The sequence below is a fragment of the Gigantopelta aegis genome, chromosome 4 (assembly GCF_016097555.1).
Source record: "Gigantopelta aegis isolate Gae_Host chromosome 4, Gae_host_genome, whole genome shotgun sequence".
Lineage (NCBI taxonomy): Eukaryota > Metazoa > Mollusca > Gastropoda > Neomphalida > Peltospiridae > Gigantopelta > Gigantopelta aegis.
Genome location: NC_054702.1, coordinates 99,614,333 through 99,634,169, shown reverse-complemented (window position 1 = coordinate 99,634,169; position 19,837 = coordinate 99,614,333).

Sequence of the window (19,837 nt, the reverse complement as noted above, 5' to 3'; positions counted from 1 at the left end):
AATATAATAAGGGCGTAGGTGGTTTAAAAGTAACGTGCAAAACAAGAGTTAAGTTAGTTTTGTTTAACTACACCACTAGAGCACATTGATTAATGAATCATCGGCTATTTGGATATCATTTTGACTTGTAGTCTTCAGATAACTATCGCAATATTCATTCATTAATGGTAAGATATCTTCCATCAGCACTTTCCCTGGATAGGACAGCACGTACCACGGTATTTGATATGCCAGTCATAGAGCACTGGTTGGGATGGGAAACGTGCTGTGAGAACAATAGCAATAAGACAATTATTACTCTCTATAGGATTCTTAAGTACATAAGCTACATTATCATTTTATCATGTTTATACAGATTAGACCATGGTGGGGTGTTCATGTGTTTGTGGGTTTGTTTTCTATTAAACATTGACTAGCAACCAGTTGAATGTTTGAACCAAGGGCAGCACCTGGCCCTGTCACTCCCAGACAGAACGCTAGATATGGTCTTTAAATGATAGCATTTTGCCTACAGGTGACGGGTTCGTCGCTTTTTGTGATCAAAATTTAAACTATGGGCTTGGTTTAAAATATAGTGAAAAGTACGTTTCTGAAAAGTAGATACCTCAACACTTAAAATTTAATACCTGCTTATAATTTATTAAAAGCTGAATTTTTACGTAGTAAATAGTCATTGTTTATTTCAATAATGTGCGTGTCTCAATTTATTTAATATAACATGTTCTATTTAGCAAGCTATAAATATATTCAAAAGACCGCGTTTCGTGCTATCTGTGAGTGAACAAGATTAGTATACTGTATGTCAGGTCAGGTCATATGTTTTAATGTAGGAAATGGATTAGGGTGGGGGGGGGGAGGGGACCATCTGCGCTTGGCAAGTGCAAGACAGCACAAGCAGCCCGACCAGTGTCGGTAGCGGGCGGGGTGTTTGGTGGTGCTATTGCAATTTGAAAATGTCCTGTAGGATTATGTCCAACAGAAAAAAGTTGCCGCATAATTTGACGCATAATTTTGAACGGTTCATCTAAATTTAATTGAAGCTATTTGGTTGATTTGACTTAGTTGGCCGAACTTGGCCCTTGATACTGTATGTGGCGTGGCGAACGTTGGGTGTTTTAATTCGGAACCATGTCGTACAGTTACCCCGTTTTATCTCGTATACTGCTTGCGGTAATCAATTCGAGGAAGATGAAATTCGCATTTTGTATGGTTGTGTTTTGTTTGTTGTTTGTTTTCTTTCTTCACAAAATGTCCATTAAACGATGATCTTCATTTTATATGTTAAGTCTTGCTTCAAAAAAGTTATTATGTTTTACAAATTATATGTTATGTCTTGCTTCAAAAAAGTTATTATGTTTTAATGTCTGGAACCAGGTTAAGTCATAGGTTTTGACGTGCACATTCAGAACAAGTTGTTGTAGCACACGCCTGTCATGGGCGCAAGCATCGACTTCGTCCGGCTCCTCCGTCCAGGACACCTCTGGAACCAACCTAACCTTGCGTTTTTAACTGCCGAAGAATAGTTTCATATTTTATATGTCGAAGGAACGTTTTGTGCATACTTGAATGAACTACTTTTATCTCACTATTCCTTGAGGCTTGTGTATTGTTTTTATATTTGCTTCTTTTATATTTACTTTTATGTGCATAAGGTTAGATACACGTCATTACATTATCTAATCTGTATGTATCGGTCGGGACAATACATTCCATCCCTTCCACAGCACTAATTTGCACAAAACAAAATCCAAAGAACAATTTCGTAAAAACATCTGTGACTGCGTTTGCCAAAAGGTCACATCGGTTACAGGTATGGTTAATTTATGGTTTGATTTGCCATAAAATGTTTGCCTAAACTAATATTACATTTTACGGTGACCGCGTCTGTGTACCAGCTGGTCTGAAATGGATGTCACTAGCGCAAATTTTATTTCTGCCTTGAAAAGAGCTTGCAGCCACACATGTCAATAACCTATGTAAAAGTCGAAATCAATATGCGACAGAAATAAGCATGAGTCATAGTCACTAAAAGTCATATGGAGTATATCAAGTCATGTGTCGCCACTTAAAACTATATTCGTGTCGGCAAATCACAATTTTCGTCTCTGTTTACAAACGAATTCAATATGACTTGCAGGTTTCGTGAGTAACCTGAACTCTGTGTCGTTATTTACTTACTAAAGTGACACGAACATACAGTGTATATTCAAGGTCGCTAGGGCTATGTGCATGTTTTATGTAAACATTATTCAGTACATTCAATTTGTACATGCAATGCAGCCATTTATGTAAACGCAGTCACGTTAATGTTCTTCCAAATCATTTAATATATAATACAACATAACCTGTATTAAGCAGCCACCTGAAAAGGTCACTTGAATATTCTACTATGGTGAAAATAACTTGCATTAAGCAGGCACCTGCCTAAAATGCCACATATACTATATAATGTAAATTAACCTGTGTTAAACAGTCACCTGTCTTAAAAGCTACAATATTACATGGATGACTTATGTGTTTGTTTTATTCAGTCTGACTGTATAATTTATAATAATAATATATTTGTGGTGTAGAGATTACTTATTTTGTGTGTTGGGTGGGGGTGGGAGTGGATGAGTGGGGTTATGTGAATAAGTAAGGGTGTTACCAAAGGGTCACATGGGAGGGGTGGGTGGAATATGTAACATTCTGGGAACAGTCGCTTTTGTAAGAGGCATTAACACATTATTTAGTATCTCATTTAATATTGTCAAGTTGTAGACTGAAGTTCGTCTACTGTCTATCATCTGCACGTGTGCGATGTTATGGTTAATGTGTGTAAGTGTGTCATAGGGGTGTGTTGTATGCGAGAGTGGGTAGCACACGTCGTGCACGGCTGAATCCGCTCAATGAAAACTGTCTGAATTATTTGGTTTCATTTTGAAAATGATTAAATTGTTCCTATTTATTATAGTTTCCTTGTAGGGACTGTCTGCAGCCACCTCCACACACGTTCCCTGTCTCGTGCTCATCATTATGTGTACAGCGTTTGACTATTCAAATGACAGATGGGTTTTCATTTTAATTTGCATATATCGTATAATCGGACATTCTACTGTAAATGTATATGCATTATAAAGCCAGTCTGTGAGTAAGTATTCGTCTGTGTATATGAGAGAGAGAGAGAGAGAGAGAGAGAGAGAGAGAGAGAGAGAGAGAGAGAGAGAGAGAGAGAGAGAGAGAGAGAGAGAGAGAGAGAGAGAGAGACAGACAGACAGACAGACAGACAGACAGACAGACAGACAGACAGACACACAGACACACACACACACACACACACACACACACACACACACACTGCTGGAACTAGCCCAATGGGCCAACCGACGGGGATCGATCCCAAACCGACACGCATCAAGCGAGCGCTTTACCACTGGGCTACGTCCCGCCCCCGTTCTAAACAGAGTAACAGTAAAAAGTGAAGGAGGAGAGACATAGTCTCCGCGGCTCCCCTTCTCCGCGACCCATGAAAGAGAGCAACACACACGCACGCACGCACGCACACACACACACACACAGAGAGGGGGGGGGGTGGAGTGAGAGAAAAGAAGGAGGAAAAACTGACAGAGAGCTACATATACAGACGGTACTAAACGTCATATTTCCATTGTACGGAACAGTATTTAAGTACCACGGCGGATTACGAAATACGACAATCAGTACGATTGGTCGACTGTGTTGTGGCATCAGTAGTAGAGTGGGTGGATAAAACGACGTATTTCACACCGTACATACGAGGATACCGTTCCTTGTCATCAACAGCTGGTGTTCCACTGTCGCGTGTGGGATGTTTTGGTCAATTGAGGAAGATCCGTCTGTTTTATACTGCTTAATGCATGTACCAGATGCAGGTGATCTTCTTACATACGATAACAGAGTAGAATCTATAATCGTGTCACTGTACGATGACGTCACAATTTATTTTTGTACTTATATTATTAGATTTATTTTTGTTTTTAGGATTATAAAAAATTGTGGTTAGATATAGACAAACTGTTATTGTATGTAGGAAGATCGAAATGTTATATTCTGTCTGAATTTTCGTGTTTATATCTAATTAAGTTTCAATTATGCTGTCATGGAAACACACACACACACACACACACACACACACACACACACAACACACACAACACACACACACACAGACACAAACACCCACACCCACACACACACACATAACACACACACACACACACACACACAACACACACACACACACACACACACACACACACACAAACACACACACACACACACACACACACACACACACACACACACACACACAGAGAGACACTGACACACACAGACACACCCAAACACAAACACACACACACACACACACACACACACACACACACACACGCACGCACACGCACACACAAACACACAGACACCACAGCTATCGGGGATGTCTGTCCAGGATAGTGTTAGTTGTTAGAGTGTTGTGGCCTTATACCTTTCCATTGAGTCTTCTAAAACTGATCTGGGTATATCCGGTACTGGGATGCGAACCCGGTATAGATCAGCCATAAGGCCGATTCGTTAACCACTATTCCACCGTTAAATGTGTTTGTTTAACGATACCACTAGAGTACATTGATTAACTAATCATCATCATAGTCAAACATTTGCAGCTTTGGACACCTAATCTTCATAAAAAAATACGCTTCGTTGTGTTTTTTCATTAGTTGCATGGAATCTTTTCTGTGCACTTTCCCAAAGACAGGAGAGCACACGCACGGGCCCGAATCTGGATAACAACGTTTATTCATATTAGAATTACTACCAAACGGCTGTATAGGGTTGTAAACGAATCACTACGTATTTTTACATGGATTACAACTAATATTGTGAGTAGAATGATAGAAATATTTAAGAAGAAAATGTTTTAGGCCAGCTAATTTTGCCCGAATATATGCATCGTTTTTGCCCCCTCCCCCGCCCCTCCCCTCCCTCGCTCCTTCCCTCCTTCGCTCCTCCCTCTCTCCTGCTCCTTCCCCGCTCCTCCCTCTCACCCGCTCCTCTCCCTCTCCCGCTCCTCTCCCCCCCCCCCCCCCCCCCCCCCCCCCCCCCCCCGTCTCGGACACTTATAAGACCACACACACTATGCTTCGACCGTGACAATATAACTGCCACCAAGCACGCTATTGGATTTACTTACAAGATGACAGATTTTGGGAGGTTCATTAAGATCAGCCTAGTAGCAATGCGCAGACATCACACATATACGTGTAATTATAGACTGGACACAACCCTCTGAACACGTTGACAACGTTGAAACGCTTACATCGCACAGAAGTGATCCATCAAACCGCGTGGTCGCCCTCAGCTGTAACGTGTAAAGTGTAATTATTACGAAAGGAAACCAATACATTTGTTTAACGACACCCCAGTGCATTTTAACTTAGCTATATGGTGATTTGGACACTTAGTCTAAACTGATCAGCAATAAGTACACGGCTGTCTTGAGAAGCCTGTGTCAAGTTAATAAGTGTGGGGCGGGACATAGTCCGGTAGTAAAGCGCTTGCTTTATGCATTGTCGGTCTAGGGTCAATCCCCGTCAGTGGGCCCACTGGGCAATTTCTCGTTCAAGCCAGTGTACCACGATTGGTATATCAAAGGCTGTGGCATGTGCTATCTTGTCTGCGGGACGGTGCATATAAAATATCCCTTGCTACCAATGCAAAACTGTAGCGGTTTCCTCTATAAGACTGTATGTTTAAATATATTATATTGTATGTGCTTTAATGGTGTCTTCAATCATGTATTTGGCAGGTGGTCACACCCACTCAGGATTCAAGCACGTCTGTTCTGGGTACATCTACGTTTACAGAGAAATGTTTCCAAGAAATATTAAAAGGAAAAAAAAACACCATTAATGCTAAAGAGAATAATAATACAGGTTTTTTTTTACATACTCCCCAACCCCCGCCCGCTACCGACCCCGGTCGGGCTGCTGGTACTCCCTTACACTTGCAATGTGATGTGACACTGAATGTCAGTTTCACGGTCAGTTTGCTGATAGTATGCATGAGAGGTTTGATTGCACTCGCTCATTTATGTTATATATATAAATAAATAAATGCTAAATTATAGATACGCATAATATATATAACAAACTTTCTACTTATGCATTCACATTCACATGCAGGGAAAACTTAATTGTACAAAATTAGGTTTCTTTTTTCAAAGGCTTTAAAACAATAAAAAGCTAACCGTCTTATTATTCTTTCATTGTTGTTATTTAACAGTTCTATAAATTTAAATATACTAGGGTTATTTTTATAATATTTTGGTATGTAATGTCTGATAGATTTGTACATAGGACAAACAAGTATACAAAGGAATTCATCTTCTATTAAATTACAAGTAACATGGTTATGATGTATTATGTAGAATAAGGATCAGGATCGGTTTATTCACCTATCTCGGTGGTGTTGTGGTTAAGCCATCTCTTAGGTACGGGGCTCACAGCCCGGTACTGGCTTCCACACATAACTAATTTCAACGACTAATTGGGCAGGTGTAAGACCACTACACCCTCTTCTCTCTCACTAACAACTAACAACTAATCCACTGTCCTGGACAGACAGCCCAAATAGCTGGTGTGTGTGTTTGAACCTATAAGCACGAAAATAAGTTGAAAAAGAAATTAAATATTCGCCAAAACCAGCATGGCTACAGACAAGAATACATACAGAAACCAAACAGTTGTATAGTGAGTTAAAATATTTGCCATGAATCCTTAAAAACAAATGGTCTGCTATAGAAATGTTTGTTTTTAAGCATAAAATCTTAATATCATAATAAAAAGAACTTTTTAATACAGAATGAAATTAATCTTCTATATATCCACATTTAAACATACTACAAAGTCTATATTTCCCTTAGGACATTACGATGCCTCCTCACTTCAATAAGCAATTTATGCTATAAAACATATTAGTCATGGTAAGATCGCCTAAATTATCAAATATTTGAACTGTACTCGGAAATAGGTGGCTGCAGTCAGTCTACCGTTTGACTGAAGGTTCAAGCATAACTCGTTGCTTAAAAACTAATAAAACTCGCTTTCACTCGTTAGATACATTTTAAAACAACTCGTTGTGAGATAAATGGTATCTAACGGCCACTCATCTATTATTCTCTATTTATTTAATGACACCACTAGAGCACATTGATTTATTAATTATCGGCTATTCGGTGTATACCATTTGGTAATTCTGAGAGAGAAAACCCGCTGCATTTTACCATTAGTAGCAAGGGATCTTTTATATGCACCATCCCACAGTCAGGATAGCACACACCACGGTCTTTGATATACCAGTCGTGGTGCTTTGCGTGAAACGTGAAATAGCCCAATGGGTCCCCCGACGGGGATCGATCCTACACCGATCGCGTATCATGCGAGCGCTTTACCACTGGGCTACGTCCTGCAACCCACAGGTTTGACTGTATGTGTATTTTGATATCATCAATCAATCAACAAACCATCCACCGCTTACATCCACCGACGGTTCAAGCACGACTGTCTTGGGCACGTTCTCCAAACTTCTACTGTGGGCTATGAAATTTACAATTTGAATAAGACGTGATTTTTTTAATGCATCATAACTAAATTTACATTGCATCAAGCCTAACTATGAAATGAATTAGTCGCAAATAGAGCGGGTAACCAAATTATACAACTAGGGTTAGTTGTATTTAAGTTAAAGGAAACATGTCACGTAAACCATATTTGGCACCAACCATGTACAATTAATTATAAATTGAATCACCTAAAAAAAATATATATAAAAAATTAATTACTTAAAATATCTCCATAAAAGAACCCCAGATACGAGCTCTTAGCGGAAATTGCCGATCTTTAATGAGCAGGGCAATCACGAGGTCCCTGACGTCAGAGACGCGTCGCTTGATCTGAAGCCGTACACTTAAAAGCATTAGTCCGTACCACTCATAAAGAATCTAAGACTTGCACAGCTTACCAAAACAATGAGTGTTCGTTCGCAAAACGTTTTGCCGTATCAATATGAGCTGTTAGTAAATGAAGAAAGACACACATTTACTTACAACAGTGATACTGAAGAAAAAACGGATAGCGAGTCGGAGGGTGGAGAAACTGATGGTGCCAGACCAGACCGGTCGACCAATTTACAGCCCGGAGCCCGAAAGTAACCCGGAGACAAAACCAAAACTCTGATGCTAATGCCGAGGTGTATACTGTTCATATTTAGCATGAAGATACACCTCGATATGATGTATTTAAATATGTAAAAAATATAAATGTAGGACAAACATTTTTTTTTTTTTTTTTTTTTTTAGAAAATATCGCATTTTTTATGTTCGGGCTGTACATAATGAAACAAACGCTCTAATTTACGACAAGGCGCTTCACTTTCATTAACCTGGCTTGTAAAACAACATAAATGACTTGAGAGTATAATCAACTTTTAAACTAAATATATTTCTATTTGCATCAATAGAACGAAATGGGGTTATAGTATTTTTCTCTCATAAAAAAAAGTAGCATATTATTAGGCTTATTGGTAGAGTGCGTTAGAGTAAAAACGACCACTCACGATACCCAAGTGATAATTTTCTTTTCTTTGGTACTACGTAATTGGTCAGTTTTGTAATTTTAGATGGGAAAGTCTACTTAATCAAGGGTTTTACAGCATTATTTACAGTAATGAAGCAGGGCGGCTAATAATGTCCATTAACATTGTACTATAGTCGCGACAGGTTACGCCACAATACCCTGTAATCTTAAAAAAACTGGCACGTATTTTGTACGCATGTCTAGACCGTGGTAATCACTTGCCTGGTCGATACCCTGCAATATACACCTGCCAATCAGGAATCACATGTGCAGGCCACAAAAAAAAAGGACCAATTAACTAAAACAACACTCCGATTCTCAAGTCAGCCCGTGGATGAAACATAATAGTTATTTCGACACCGACAGTAGTGGGTTTTTTTGTATTGAACTTCGTGTTGCTTTGGGGCTTCGGGCATTGAGGAACGTTTTTGTAACGTATTCCGCCCGAAGATTAAAAACATTATTTAAAATTATTATTGTTTTCTACACGTTTTTTAAAAACATATTTAAATACATCGTACTGAGATGTATCCTCATGCCAAATCCCATGTTTGTATATGCCATATTTAATTACTTATTGACGTTTCCTTCTTCGGACGGTGAATACAGATTTTGTTATGTAGGCCTACAGCCCTAACATGAAAAATCTTTTTTTTTCCAAAAAAATAAATAAATAAAAAATTCTACATTTTTGTTTTAACATATATAAATACATCATGCTGAGGTGTATCTTTGTGCCAAATATGTACAATGTACACCTCGGCATTCGCAACCGAGTACTGTTTTTGTCTCCGGGTAACGTTCGGGCTCCGGGCTGTAATTAGGCGGACACCAAAGTACTATGCGGTGTTGGTGTCCAATCTTTTCTTTTGCGATAAAATACACGCGTCTTTCTTCGGATACAATCCTTTGGAAAACCATAAAAAGACAATCCCGATCGTTTAAACTGTTTATTTTTACACCCGAAGGCCGCGCAGTACGGCACTGTTGGACTGAAAAGATCGTAAGCCCCTTACTCCATATATAAACAGTTAACAACAATGGAAGAGTACAGCGGCTCTGACGTCACTTCCCTTTTTTTCCGAACGCTCACGAAGAAATATGCATAAATCGTACTTTGATACTGGTTAGCGCAATTTCTTCATTTTAAGTTAACTACACGTATTTTATTGTTATAAAGTTATTTGTATATTATTTTTATATCATTTTTCTTTTAAAATGAGCTATAATATGGTCTCGTGTCATGTTTCCTTTAACATAGGTGTCGATTTAGCCCAGGTTTGACTATACGTGTATTTAGTTACCACTACACGGCTATCTGGACAGCTAGTGTAACGGGATTATCTGATGCACTTTACCGATACGTTCAGATTAATGAGCTTAAGTAAAGCGATCTGTCTCCAGAAACAGTTCCATTTTTTTGTTCCCTTTACACAAGATTTCTCTAATACGTAAAACATGTTTTGTTCATATGCAATACCAGATCCGGCTAATCTGTTTTTAATGTGTCATTGAGGGGGAAACACATTTTTTATGTAGCTTTAAATATTGATTATGTATTTGTGAACGTTAGCGGTTGATATAAAACGACAGCTATCATATTAGTGTTTCTCTGTCAGCGAAATACGGGTCATTTTAGTGACGTGCGTACTGCGTAATCGAATGAAAAACGACTTAAATCACCGTTTGTGTAAAGCTTGGAATTTATATGTAGGTACCTACAGTGAAACCTACATATAAAGTTAAAACTTTGTTTTGTTTAACGACACTACTAGAGCACATTGATTTATTAATCATCGGCTGTTGGTTGTAAAACATTTGGTAATTTTGACACAATAGTCTTAAAAGAGAAAACCCGGTACATTGATTCCATTACTAGTAAGGGATGTTTTATATACACCAGCGACAGGGATGTTTTATATACACCAGCGACAGGGATGTTTTATATACACCACCGACAGGGATCTTTTATATACACCACCGACAGGGATGTTTTATATACACCAGCGACAGGGATGTTTTATATACACCAGCGACAGGGATCTTTTATATACACCAGCGACAGGGATGTTTTATATACACCACCGACAGGGATCTTTTATATACACCAGCGACAGGGATGTTTTATATACACCACCGACAGGGATCTTTTATATACACCAGCGACAGGGATGTTTTATATACACCACCGACAGGGATGTTTTATATACACCAGCGACAGGGATGTTTTATATACACCAGCGACAGGGATGTTTTATATACACCACCGACAGGGATGTTTTATATACACCACCGACAGGGATGTTTTATATACACCAGCGACAGGGATGTTTTATATACACCACCGACAGGGATGTTTTATATACACCACCGACAGGGATGTTTTATATACACCAGCGACAGGGATGTTTTATATACACCAGCGACAGGGATGTTTTATATACACCACCGACAGGGATCTTTTATATACACCAGCGACAGGGATGTTTTATATACACCACCGACAGGGATGTTTTATATACACCAGCGACAGGGATGTTTTATATACACCAGCGACAGGGATGTTTTATATACACCAGCGACAGGGATGTTTTATATACACCAGCGACAGGGATGTTTTATATACACCACCGACAGGGATGTTTTATATACACCAGCGACAGGGATGTTTTATATACACCAGCGACAGGGATGTTTTATATACACCAGCGACAGGGATGTTTTATATACACCACCGACAGGGATGTTTTATATACACCACCGACAGGGATGTTTTATATACACCACCGACAGGGATGTTTTATATACACCAGCGACAGGGATGTTTTATATACACCAGCGACAGGGATGTTTTATATACACCACCGACAGGGATCTTTTATATACACCAGCGACAGGGATGTTTTATATACACCACCGACAGGGATGTTTTATATACACCACCGACAGGGATGTTTTATATACACCAGCGACAGGGATGTTTTATATACACCAGCGACAGGGATGTTTTATATACACCACCGACAGGGATGTTTTATATACACCAGCGACAGGGATGTTTTATATACACCACCGACAGGGATGTTTTATATACACCAGCGACAGGGATGTTTTATATACACCAGCGACAGGGATGTTTTATATACACCAGCGACAGGGATGTTTTATATACACCAGCGACAGGGATGTTTTATATACACCACCGACAGGGATGTTTTATATACACCAGCGACAGGGATGTTTTATATACACCAGCGACAGGGATGTTTTATATACACCACCGACAGGGATGTTTTATATACACCACCGACAGGGATGTTTTATATACACCACCGACAGGGATGTTTTATATACACCAGCGACAGGGATGTTTTATATACACCACCGACAGGGATGTTTTATATACACCAGCGACAGGGATGTTTTATATACACCACCGACAGGGATGTTTTATATACACCAGCGACAGGGATGTTTTATATACACCACCGACAGGGATGTTTTATATACACCAGCGACAGGGATGTTTTATATACACCAGCGACAGGGATGTTTTATATACACCACCGACAGGGATGTTTTATATACACCACCGACAGGGATGTTTTATATACACCACCGACAGGGATGTTTTATATACACCAGCGACAGGGATGTTTTATATACACCAGCGACAGGGATGTTTTATATACACCACCGACAGGGATGTTTTATATACACCAGCGACAGGGATGTTTTATATACACCACCGACAGGGATCGATCTCAGACCGACCGCGTATCAAGCGAGCGCTTTACCACTGGAATACGCCCCATCCAACTTACATATGAAGGCCATCCTCCGAGTGACCTACAAATACCGCTAAGTTTTCATCACTAGATTTCGATGAAAACATTGGACTTGACAACAGTTCACGGCGGTTGCCACTGGTGGGACAGGGTATGCTCACCTTTCGCGAACACCTGGCCTGAGTTCAGTCAGATTGAGCAGAGAAACGTCCGCTAGACTGGTTTATGCGTTTCATAGTAAACCAAATGGCCACGTCTGGAACCAATCAAATGGCCTCAGATTACAGTTATCTTCCCATTTGGTTGTCCAAAAACCGGAAGTTTCACCGCGCAAGTAGTCTGCTGTTTGACTGTGATTATTTCATGGCAGACAGCTATGAAGTGGCAACTGTTTGACTGAAGTGACAGGGGATAGCATGTAGTTTGTAAACATGTGTAACTTGTTGACATTGAAGACTTGTTTGTGGTAATTCCGGCCCATGCAAAAGTAATGCTTTTTGTGTAAAATGGGTGTACTCCGGCCTGGTTTAGAGGGTGTGTCTGTTTAAACCAATATGCTGGGAGAAAGAGCTGGACAACAGGGGTTGCCCTTTTCAGGGTATGTGTCCCCCATGCAGGCAAAGGTACATACAAACCTTCACGGGCCTGCTGATATTAATAAAAATGTTATAGCCACTAAGGCTATATAGAAACATATAGTGAAATTAATTGTGGTCTGAGGCCTGATATAGTTCACACATTACACCGGTTAAATGCTTGATTCTGATGAAAATATTATAACCAAAGAGGTGAAATTACACAGACTGATTGTGCATACCACAAGGAATTTGAAAACTAATTTATTTATTTTCTAAATATTTTATTAAATTAAAAAACATTTTTTTTGAATTTATTAAAAATTAAAATTAAAATTTTCAACTTTTAAATTTCAAGTTCCTCCAAAATAGCATAAAATGACCTCTGATGTTACTACAGGTTGTTGCAATATTTTTTAACAGTTTTGAGCTAATAATTTGGTAAAAAAAGAGCAAAAGTTGGATTTTGTTAGTCAGTATTGAGATTTTAAATTTTTTACATATTGAATTTTAATGAGTTTCTCAATTATTGCAATTGGACAGAAGATCTAAATATAATGAATATATCACTACCAAATGTAATTAAACACTTTAAATAAATAGTATACAGTTTTTAACAAGATTAAGTACTCTAATAATACATTTCACCTACATTTATGTAAATTACACACTTCAGTCATTTTTCAAAAATGGTCTTTTATCCTTAGAAAATCTAATAGGCTAATATTCTATGCTGTCTGAATGTATTTATTGTGTTCAGTAATCAGATGCTGGTATACTTGTCAAGTTTATTGCAGAAAATGTGCCAAAAAGGTTAACATTTGGCTTGTAATACATATGGCAGAATAATCCATAATGCATATTCAGTGGTCATTACTACAAACATCCTTCCAATCAAGAAATACTACACTGAGGTATCCCAGACACTGGCACATGACTACACTTGTTAACAGTTATCACTGGAAACTGAAAAATATGGTGCAAGTACCTCTTGGTAGGATTTATATCAGCATTTTGTGACAAAATCTTCATTTTCAAAGTTGTCGTCAACAAAAAACATATTATGGTGTATACCTAAGTAATATCTGTAGGGCATATTCATATTAATATGCATTTATATGGACTGTTTTGCCTTTTACAAAGTGGCTACATGTCTAATACAGTAAATGAAGTAGATTAAGTAAATACAGCAGGTCAAAATTGAATATGAGGCCTATCATGTCTAATTTTTCCTGAAATTAGTGTGTAAACATTTGTTGCAAATGGCCCCAATTTTGTGACTTTCACCATCCCTCTGACACATTTCTAATAATGTATCATGAATTCAGTCACCATATCTTTACTAAGCCTTCACTTATCATATCTAAAATGCAAAATTTTACAGTTTTAGATTTTTTTGTTTTTCAAAAATTTAAATTTAAGTTTAATATTTCATTAAAAATGAAGTAAAATCTAATGAGTGATTTTTTTTCCTTTAAATATTTCAAAATCTTTCCAAGACAACACTGTGCAGATAGAACATATGTAGAAGAAAAAATAGCTGCTCATTGTATGAAGAAATTCCAAAATTTGATAAAGTTATTACATTTTGAAGTTGGTGTCCCTCAAGTTTCCATTGGTAAAATTGGCCATGGCAAGGCACTGTGGTAGGTGTTTTAACACAGCCTCTATATACTCTCAGTTTCAAGGTGACATACCGATACTTACTGAGCATTGCTTTAATATGTATATCATTGGAATGCATTAGTGTGGGCCAGTTTTTAGGGGGGAAAATGGACTGATAGGCCTCAGATTACAGTTATCTTCCCATTTGGTTGTCCAAAATCCGGAAGTTTCACCGCGCAAGTAGTCTGCTGTTTGACTGTGATTATTTCATGGCAGACAGCTATGAAGTGGCAACTGTTTGACTGAAGTGACAGGGGATAGCATGTAGTTTGTAAACATGTGTAACTTGTTGACATTGAAGACTTGTTTGTGGTAATTCCGGCCCATGCAAAAGTAGTGCTTTTTGTGTAAAATGGGTGTACTCCGGCCTGGTTTAGAGGGTGTGTCTGTTTAAACCAATATGCTGGGAGAAAGAGCTGGACAACAGGGGTTGTCCTTTTCAGGGTATGTGTCCCCCATGCAGGCAAAGGTACATACAAAACTTCACGGGCCTGCTGATATTAATAAAAATGTTATAGCCACTAAGGCTATATAGAAACATATAGCGAAATTAATTGTGGTCTGAGGCCAAATGGCGTTAGCGAAACCTGGGGCTGGTATCTCCATTATTTGAACAGTGATTCATGAGTGCAAGTCATGATAACTGTTCAAATATCTAATAAGTTCTGCCTTTGATTTGTCAAACCAATGTAGAGTGTGGACGTCCTGGTACAGGCAAAGATGGATGTATTGGGCTGTTTTCTTGGTTTGTCGGTTAGATACTTTTAGCGAATAGTCTCTCATAACTCAGTATAGAGTGGCTCGTTACAAGTTTATAATTTATATGGCTTGTTGTTCTGTTGTAATGAGTTGCGACTTTAATAAAGTATCTGTGTCTCTGTCTTTTTGTCTGTCTGTCTTTCAAGCGGAACATGTTGCTTTAATTGGCGGGAACAGTCACCGTATCATTTTGACTCTTCCTTGTGCAGAGGTACGGTTTGAAAATTGTTAATGGTTTTGTTCAGGGGCCTAATTTATTTATTTTATTTATTTCAACTTATATTTGTGTTTATATCCAATTAAGTTTCAAGCACGCTATCCTGGGCACACACCTCAGCTATCTGGACAGTGGGTTAATTGTTAGTGGTTAGTGAGAGAGAAGAGGGTGTAATGAGTGGTCTTACACCGAGTCGTTATAACTCGTTCTGGGTGGATGCCGGTACCGGGCTGCGGACCCTGTACCTACCAGCCTTATGTCCGATGACTTATCCACGACACCATCGAGGCAGGTCGGGGCCTAGTTCACAAAGCTCTCTCCAGTTACATCCCATCATCCTTCCTTGCAAGTGTTTTTGCACTACAGTGCGAGATGGTGAAGTTGCGATATTTTACAGCAACAGACCCCAGGGCCCCGTTCCACGAAACGATCTTAGCCCTAAGATCACCTTAAGTGCAATTTCAATTTCAATTCTTTATTCACTCAGACCATATACATGGTACATGAGGTAATATAGTACAGCTACAGCTACTTAAGGCGATCTAGGCGCTAAGATCGCTTCGTGGACCGGGGCTCAACTGGTTTGAAAGCACTATATGTGATCTTGACATAGATGTAATGCCCATTATTTACATGTATTTGGATGCAGGAAGATCCATATTTTTTGTTTCTGGACAGATAGCTAACTTTTGCAGATTGAAAAAAAAAGCGGACCAAGATAAGGATTTTTTTTTTTTTTTTTTTTAATATGTAAATGAAAAGAGTAAAAATGTAGGATTTTCTTTTTAAGAAGTCGACCTATCCTGCACAATCTTTTTTAAGGCCTACACATGTTATGCACTGGATATTGCATAAAATTGCGAGAATTAATGTAAAATTTAAAATACATAATAATGAATTCTATTGAATTCCAGTTCGTGTTGTACTGGGGTTCTGTAATATTCTAAAACATTTCTTTATATTATTTTGTCTTGCAGAATGAAGACTGTAATATCGCGCCGTTAATTAATCGAGATTTTAGGCGCGATGTCCGAGTGTATCAAATTTTAATATTTTACAATAATTATGGTTTTATGTGATATTTGGTAACTGAACTGGCAAAAAGACAGAGAATCAGCCACCTTTTTATAAAAAAATTATTATTATTATTATTATTTTAATAGAATAAGTCGGTGTCATGCTTGACAAACTGAGTTTTTTTTTACATTTCTCTTCTGTAGCATGTCATGTTCGATGCTACTGTTTAAACTAAGGTCGATATATTGTTTTTAATAAAACACATTTTACTGCTACAAAGTACACGTATTGTCGAAATGTGTTATTGTTGGTGGGGTTTTTGGTGGGGGGTTTTTGTGGGGGGGGGGGGTTTGGGGGGGTTCTTCTCTTAAAATCAATTATGTTGAAAACTGGAATATGTTGGGGACATTTTCCGTTAGGATTACAACAACCATTGTACTGAATCGTGTTGTGTTGTGCTATGTTGGTAGTTTTCTACTGCACTGTACTGCAGTGTATTGTATAAACAACCGAACAATCTTATAAAACTAAATTTAATTAATTAATAATAGTAAACAAAACCCATGGAAAAACAATATGCTAGTATATTTAACCATGACGCCACTACTTGCTTACAACTGACATACATTCATACTATTTACCAACATGCTGCACTGGCCATGTGTTGATGTTTACACACCACACACACAAATTCACACACAGGTATATTGTTTTCCCGTTGCCGACAGTAGTACTTTGTACCAGGTTGTAGTTAGTCCGTTGGTTCATCGATCTTCAGTCTCTCAACAGACTATAGACCGGTGAGTCATTCTAGGAAACGAGAAACACTAGCTATATAGCATCCAGCGGCTACCACCGATGTATGAATATCGTATTTATTTATAGTAGGCCATCGACGGCGGGTTTGCGTGTCTAACTGGGGCCACCGCTGTACCAACACCATGCCAATGCCAACAGCGAGCTGTTTTCCACAACGTCAATATGATCGATCACACGCAGGAGTTCACTGACTTCTTGCACGGTTCCGCGGTCTTCCAGTGTTAATGGTCTCTAGTTACTACTGCTTGCATGGGCAAAATCCATCTATGTCAGTTGCGACGAGGGGTGTACCTAGAGGAGGGGGGGGGGGGAAGGCTAGGATGCAGGAGTTTTTCAGGGAGAAGGTATAACGTTATAAAAATGGCACATACAATATTCAAAAGTACACTGACAATGTAGTATGTGTGTAGAAATCCTTCCCAAAAACACCATGCTCGAAACTCTAGTGGTATATGAGCATGTAAAAAGTATTCGCACTCGCACCCAAAAACACCAGTGTCCCCCATAAACAAAAATAAATCTATTGTATTTATTTGTTCATACTGGATTGTTCGGTGTACTTGAAAATTCGAAGGGGAGGGGTGCACACACCCAACGCCATCCCTCTGGATCCACGCCTGAGGGTAGTTGTACCACCAGAACCCCCCACCCCCCTTTCAAATGTCTAAATAATGACAGTCATTTCTTATGAAAAATGTTGTATGTAAAATGGTTCAGAATATGAATTCGAAAGTTAAACCAAATATTTAACCAATTCTGGTGAAATAATTAATTGGCGTTTTTTTGTGACTTGTTCCGTTCTTTACAGTTGCCAGTGTTGTTAGCGAGGCAACACTATACTCTAAAAAGATGTTATTAATTAACGTACCGTAACCGTATTTTATTTATAATCTGCAAAACGTTTATTTCTGACCCAAGTTATTGAGCTTGCGACAGTGTGTTAATGAACTGACCCCGATGTCGTGAACTATAGGCCATGAAATGTAAAGATGAATTGTGTGGTTTATGATCCCCTCACAAAAAAAAAAAAAATGAAAATAATCTGAAAGAAAAAGTTTGAAAAACGAAACATTAGCTCTGAAATAAATAATCTCTTAAGCTTTGAAAATTATTATTCCTTGACCGATTCAAAAAAGTAGGCAAATATTCCATAAAAATAGATTGCTTGCTGTGAAGATTGCACATTGAGTTCACGACGTTATCGTCTTGGAAATTATAACCTTTAGTTCGTGGATCACGCAATGTCCCACTAACGCAAGAAAACTAGATTGAATTAGACCGATTTTGTGCTGAGAATTTCTTCAAACAGTCGCTTTCCTTGTCATTTCCGGCACCTATACCACTGGAGAGATCAATGGTATCGTAGATAGGGGAGTTGTTTAAGCCATTTGCATTACAATGGTAATGGTGTATTGGTTGCATAGCACTAAATCAGAAGATTCCAGGTCATAGTTCAAGGCGCATCAATAAATCTATGAGGAGTAACATTAATTGCCGATCTGCCTGTAGTTATTTTATGTAAATGTCACTATATCAGCTCCATAAATTCTTGTTTTATTTTCGTTATAGATACGCATAGGAGATGGTACTAAGTGCAATGCAATGGCAATTTTCTGCAAAAATGCGGATTGTCAGTATAAATATAAATCATTTAAATCCCATATAGCACATGATTTTCTTAAACGTCTATGATTACACACTAAGTATGTGTCTTGCCTTGGTAGATTGATATCACTTTTATTTATTTTAAAGAGACAAGCCCTAGTTTTTAAACACTACGACGTATTTGTCACGATTTAAGTTGTTTTGATGATTGAAATAAGACATTACACAGATTTTATTGTTTAGATTCTCTATTTCCTTCCATTCTGTTCATCAGTTGTTTCTAATACCATGAAATGCATTAAAAAAAAAATAATTAACAACAGCGTGACAGACTCTTGTTGCACCAAACATTGTGTCCATTTTCATGGGTTGAAACGGGTCTGTGATTTTAAAATATAAGTTTAAAAAACCCCATAAAAAACAAAAAACAACAACAAACAAACAAACATTCTGACCAGCGAGAAATAATTTAGCATTGTGCAACCGAAAACGAGTGATTAGCTTGTGAGTGTACTTTGAGTGGCGGTCTGATCGATGGCAAGGCAATACTAACCATGTCCATCGATGACTAACACCAAATGAAGCACCCTCTGGAGACTTCCGTCCTAGATAATTACTGATGGGCTCTCCAGTGTTTCTTGTCCGCTATATATCTATAACCTTTTACTCTTTTCTCTGAACCATTTGTTCCACTGCCGTCAGTAGTGGCTGCCTTTTCTTCAGCCAATAATCTCATAACAGCAT